Source organism: Meriones unguiculatus, chromosome 6, assembly GCF_030254825.1.
Source record: "Meriones unguiculatus strain TT.TT164.6M chromosome 6, Bangor_MerUng_6.1, whole genome shotgun sequence".
In the NCBI taxonomy this organism is placed as follows: Eukaryota; Metazoa; Chordata; class Mammalia; order Rodentia; family Muridae; genus Meriones; species Meriones unguiculatus.
Genome location: NC_083354.1, coordinates 122,076,647 through 122,082,816, shown reverse-complemented (window position 1 = coordinate 122,082,816; position 6,170 = coordinate 122,076,647).

The following is a 6,170-nucleotide window of genomic DNA, read 5'->3' as shown; positions in this document are numbered from 1 at the left end:
TACGGGATATCATAATTTAGAAAGCATATGAGGATGCTGATTGATACCAAGAATCAGCTGAATCAGGAGTTAGGACTCAAGGAACAACATGATTCGGTTCTCTGTTTCCGACTTGCACATACCATACTGGGGCCTGGAGAAGACAGCTCGGGAATAATTCCAGTGGAAACAGATGAAAAATAAAATCCCTAAAATAAGCCTGGTTTTTACAGCCAATGGATCAGGCAGCTGGCACCTAACAAGGCAAAGAGACTGTAGAAAATAACAATTTTAATCCAAACAACCTGTAGAAAAACAATGGCTAAGCCACTGACTGCATGAAGTGACTAGCCTTTGCCATGCCATGCGGAAGGACTAAAGATCCCACTGTGACAGTTAGAGTGTTGGTATCCTTTTTAAACTCTTTTATTTATATTTCTTTTCTCTTTTTCTCCCTCTTCCAACCTAATCCCTTCCAACGCCAGCTAGGAGAGAGAACGGATCAGTGGAAGAGAAGCAGTTCTCTTAGCTGCTTCCTGCTGCATAGGGTCGTCAGGTTTTTTGAAGCCAGTCCAACCCTCGTTTTAGGAGATCTCCAACTTCTTGTCTCTAGGAGTAGCAGGGAGGAAACAGGAGCAGCCTTGTTCTTTCTTGGCTCTTCCACATCTCTGGGCTCTGTCAATTATTCTCTCTCCAGAGTCCTCACATTTAAACTATCTAAAGCTGGCAAAGAGCTCCTCTCAGAGCCCATGGGCAAATAGTCTGCTGCTGTGGACCATCTGAATCAGCCCCACATCACAACCCGCGACCAAAACAAAAACATGTTCATATCCACAACGGAGTAGTAAGTTCAGGAAGAGTTCTTCACCTCTGACTGGCGTTACTGAGGAGCCTGCAACCGATGGTTTGGATGAAAATGATATGGGGAACCTGGAACTAGCCTCCACCAGCACCGCCACTCAGGGGTAAAGAGGGCAGTGCTTCTCACAGCCTCTGAATGTCCACCTTTCTCTAAAAGCCACAAAGAGTCCCACCTCCCACCTGCCCACAGAGGGTTAGTGGAGAATGGTCTTCCAGCTCCCTGGGAGAAATAAAATATTGCTCTCTTCCGCACAGAACCTGAGGCAGAGGAGTGCTACAAACAGCAAGACTCACCAGGAGAGTGTCTTCGAACACCAAAAGCGTCAGAAAATGCTCTGTACAGCATTTTACATATTCATTGGCAATTAGGATAGGATAAAACGGACTTGTTCCTTGAAAAGCATAAATGAGTAAAACTCACCCAATATGAAATACAAAGTTTGTATAACTCAACAATTAGTAATGTTGAATTTATACCTGTGCACAGACTACTTCCATATGCACACTATTTCATACACATATGTGAATGTAAACATAAAGACATATAAATATGTAGCAGAGTAAGCCCATATATAGTCCCCTGTGACTATGGCAGATTTCTTACGAACAGGTAAATTCATTTCAGAGTGAATAAATATTCCATTTAAAAAAAATGGCATAGAACAATTAGACATCCACAACAAATTATTTAATCTTTACAAAAGCTTCATACTACATATCACTATAAATGGAAGCAAGAGTTTTAAATATAAAACGTAGACTTATAAAATTCAAGCTGATAGCAGAATAAAACTTGAAGGACTTTGGGTTTGACAAGGAATATGTCGCTATCATACCAAGTGAATCAGACTTCAGAATTAGAACCTTGGGCTTTGTACAAGAATCTGTGGAGAGATTAGGATCCTTGAGCACTACATACCCGAGGAAAATCACAAGTCACCAACAAGAAACAATTATGCAGTCACAAAGAACAGGAACAGCAGAGCATATCACTAAAGCAGACATGCAAATGCCAAGTACACAGAGGGAAAGATGGTCAGCCTCAGCCTCAGGAAAAGCAGAAGTCCAGAGCGGTTCACGCCATAAGCCTGTTAGAACAGCTCAAACTACACTACCACCAACAATTACTGGAAAGATGTGATGTAATCTCTCACACATTAGTAGTGAGTATGTAAGAAATATGGAGAGTATTTGATGGGTTTTTTGAAAAGTGAATCAAAGCAATGCGTGACTCAGAAAATAAGTTCCCAAGCACTTATCACAGAGAAATAAAAACCAAATAACATCTATTTATTACAATTTGTTTTTGATAGCCCAAACTGGGAGTTATCAAATGTGTCTTGGCAATTAAATGGCCTATGGCATATCCCTATGGACTTTCTCTAATATAAACAAAAAGCTTGATTAACTCAACAACTTGAATTATCTTATGGCCATTAGGCAGTGTGGACAACAATGATGAAATTTCACATGCTTTGTAATTCCACTCAGATAACCTTTCTTTAAACTATACAATTATAAAGGCAGAGAGACGAGTTTTAAAACTCTGAGCTGGTGGCACAGAAGAGTTGGTTGTAATGTTGGGATAGATTTATTCCAGGAGACAGCCTTGAGTTTGAGTGACTAAAGAATGAGCCTCTGTGATTTGCGGATGGAACACATACAGGCAATATTACTTTCAAAGATATCATCAAATATAAGAGAATAAATTCAGTACAAGCTAACATGGAAACAAGAGATTTTATGTCCAGTGACATAAAAATGTAAAATGTGAATGGAGCAGATATTTATGTGAAAAAATTGTCAGAGCTTTGAAAGCCCAAGATACATAACTATGTTATTCACCAACAGGTAATTTCTGAAAAGTATTTCAACATTTCCAATAGATTTCCATGGCACAGATGAGTAACGCCAATTAAGATGCTCCCAGAAGAATAGATCATTTCCCAAGAAGAGGATTTGTGTTCACCTCACATGAGACCTAAGTTAAAAATCTAAGAGATTATATTTTGAATTTTATAGATTTTTTTTGTAATTTATCTCCATTTCTGTTACATGAGTTTCTAAAAATAAATAAATAAATAAAAATACTTAATTTCAGCTCTTCATCCACAAAGTGAACTTACTCCCTGAAGCTTCTTAGATAGTTTTTGTTGATCCCTGTTCTAGCTGATTGTTGTTAGGATATACAAAGACCATTGCTTTGTTTTTGTTTGTTTATCATGGAGCGATGCTGTTTATTGGCTTGTTTCTGTTTGCTCAGCCTGTTTTTTTATTTATTACAATTTATTCACTTTCTATCCCAGCTGCACTCCTCTCCCTCAGCCTCTCCAATCCTGCCCTCCCTCCCTGTTCTCCTCCCATGCCCTTCTCCAAGTCCACTGATAAGGGAGGTCCTCCTCTCCTTCCATCTGACCTCATGTCTCCTCAGTACTATCTGCATTGTCTTCCTCTGTGGCCTGGTAAGGCTGCTCTCTTCTCAGGAGGAGGTGATCAAAGAGCCAGCCACTAACCATTGTTTTTATATTCTAGTATTTTCTTCTTCAACCTTAATGAAATTCTTTGAGTTGGGTTTTCAAGTACATTATTTGCATTTTGTGATTCAGAAAATCTTATTTATGCTATATAGATCAGATAATAGTTAACTATTATTCTTTTTATTAGCCACATAAGCAAATACTGCTACTTTAGTGATCACAGTTGTGGCACTAGTGGACATCTGCCCTGTGTCCCTGGAACTGATGGGAATGCTTGTATTATTCTTCTGTAAGAAAGTACCTGCTTTGGATGAAACACACATGCTATTAATTATAATAAGTATGAATTTATAAATTTGTATAATTTAATGTTTTATACTAGTGAGTTTATCAAAATTTCTTGAATGTATGTACAATAATTATATTTTTCGCATTTATTAGCATGAAATGTTAAAGGGATTTTAATATTTAACCACTGTAGAATGAATTACTGCTAGAATGAAAGTGCCAGGATTCATTTAGTGGCTAATATTTTATGTAACTTTGTTCTATCCCTTATTAAGCACATAAATTGGAAAATTTTCTTCGTTTATGATCTATGTATTTTAGAATTAGATATCAAAGCATATTTACTTTATAAAAAGAGTGTTTTCTTATAAACACTGGAGTAATATATGTGATATGGAATTAATTTTCTGTTTGAAGTTTTGGTGGAGTACACAGATTTCCCTGACACCTAATCATGTTGCTTTGGTCTTCTATAAGAATTTCTTTGGCACACTTAACTTGGTTTAGACTGAAATTAGTATGTCAAAATTTATTTTGAGTGTGAATTTCTTCTTTGAGTGTGCCATTTCTCTTTTATGAGGAAGATTCTTTGGTTATTTTGGTAAAGAGATATTCCCAGTAACTTAGATCATGGTAAATTTTAGCCTTTAACACTGTAAAGTGTCTGTGCTTTTATCTCTAAAGCTTACATTGCCTAAAAATTCCATTTTATTATATGTCCAATTTCTCACTGTAGATATGCCCACATCTTGGTGTTTTTTTTCTCCTAAATTACTTTGTGTGTGTGTTTTCATACAAAACTGAGGGTTGAATTTGCTGCGTGGAACTACTTAAAAGGACCTTCAAACAGCTCTCTACGTAAGATGCCATTTATCTAGATGATTACCATGTCATGGTCCTTTCATGTTATTTTTGTTATGTTTATAATATGTGTAATTTAGGCATCGCCTTCTCTTTTCTCTGAAGTTTATTTTGTTTTCCATTTTTAAGAAGTTCTTTTGGTTTTTAGAAAGGATTGGGATTTTGTTATGGAGGTACTGTTGTGACTTCTTTTTTTTTTTTTTTTTCAATGCAGTTTATTCAGGAACATTGAACAATCCTCGGACCCCGGGGAAAGCCAGCCCACAGCTTAAATAGCCTCTGGGTAGCCAACCCAGGCGTGCCACGGGGGCAATGCAGATAGGTCCACATACATGGAAGCAAGCCAGATCCTCGGCCTTAGCCAAATGTGGAGTTGTTCGTGACAGAGAGCACTCACCATCGGGAAGGTGGAAGGCGGAAACCAGCTCCATCTTTAAGGCATAGCATTCCGCAGCTCTCTACAGTTCCCCCTTTTTGTTTTAGACGCATCAGTCAAGAGTAGAGGTCTGATCTCTGATATTAGAAATAAATTGGGACTTTGTACAGATGTTCATTTAGGTGTCATCCACCCTAAGAGCATCAGACCCGTCCGATACCTTTTTCTCAGAGGCGGGACCTGGGGCATCAACCCGCATGCAATCAGACATGCTCTTCTCTGGGTCCAAAGCAGCTGACCCTGAGTGCAGTGCTTAGCCTCGCATCCTGAGCATATCATTTTGGCTTTTTATGGTATCCAACCATGCTTGGGGAGAATGTCCTGCTTCAATGGCTGTAAAGGCCTGAATGATCATGGCTGCATCACACTGTTGTGAGACTCTAATCTTGCATATATACCACAGGCAAACCAAGGAGACCAACACCAGAAGGCCTGCTAACACTCCCATGCCCGCCCATTCCTTCAGATGATTCATGGCTGTAGCAATCCATGTTGATAATCCTGTGGCTAGTCCTGCTTCCACTCTGGTAGAATTTACTGTGACAATGGCCACTCTCAGCTGCTCCATCGTAGTATCGAATTCTCCAGTCCAATTACCTAAAATATAGCTCGACAATTGTTTAGACAGATTTGCAGCACAGGAAAAATTCTCATGTTGTATGCTAGTGACACAAAGTCCAGCATACTTTCATTGACAGCCAGGTTGAGCGATTTGCCATAGGGTATCAATTTGCTCCTGCAAGAGGTCAATCCTCTGATTGAACACCATCAAGCTTCCTTTTAGTTGAGCATTAATTCCTTTATGTACAACTAAGGCATGAGCTACATTGGCTAAATGATTATTCAGGGTCTGAGCAGTCTGCCCAGTATGACTCATGGCTAATGCCCTGGTGGTAGCTCCAACAGCCGTCAATGAGATGGTAGTAACAATGCCTGTTTGTCTATATCCTCCATTTTTATTCATTATTAGCCAGATAGAGCCAAGTAATTGTGATAATGATACTTGCTTTTTTGCCCAATGCTGGAATGCTAGTAAATTTAGGTATGCCCTGGTTACTCGCATGCCTCACTGGGTGCCTGTGCCCATTGATGCCCCTCACGCTATGACTCTCTTCAGACAGAAAAGGGATCTTGGAACTACAGCCACCATTGTTACTGTTGTGACTTCTTTATTTACCCAAATACTTTATTTGCTGATTTCAACTTCAAATATCAATTTAAAACAAACAAACAAACAAGTCAGGAGCCTGACACAGAGGACCTCTGAA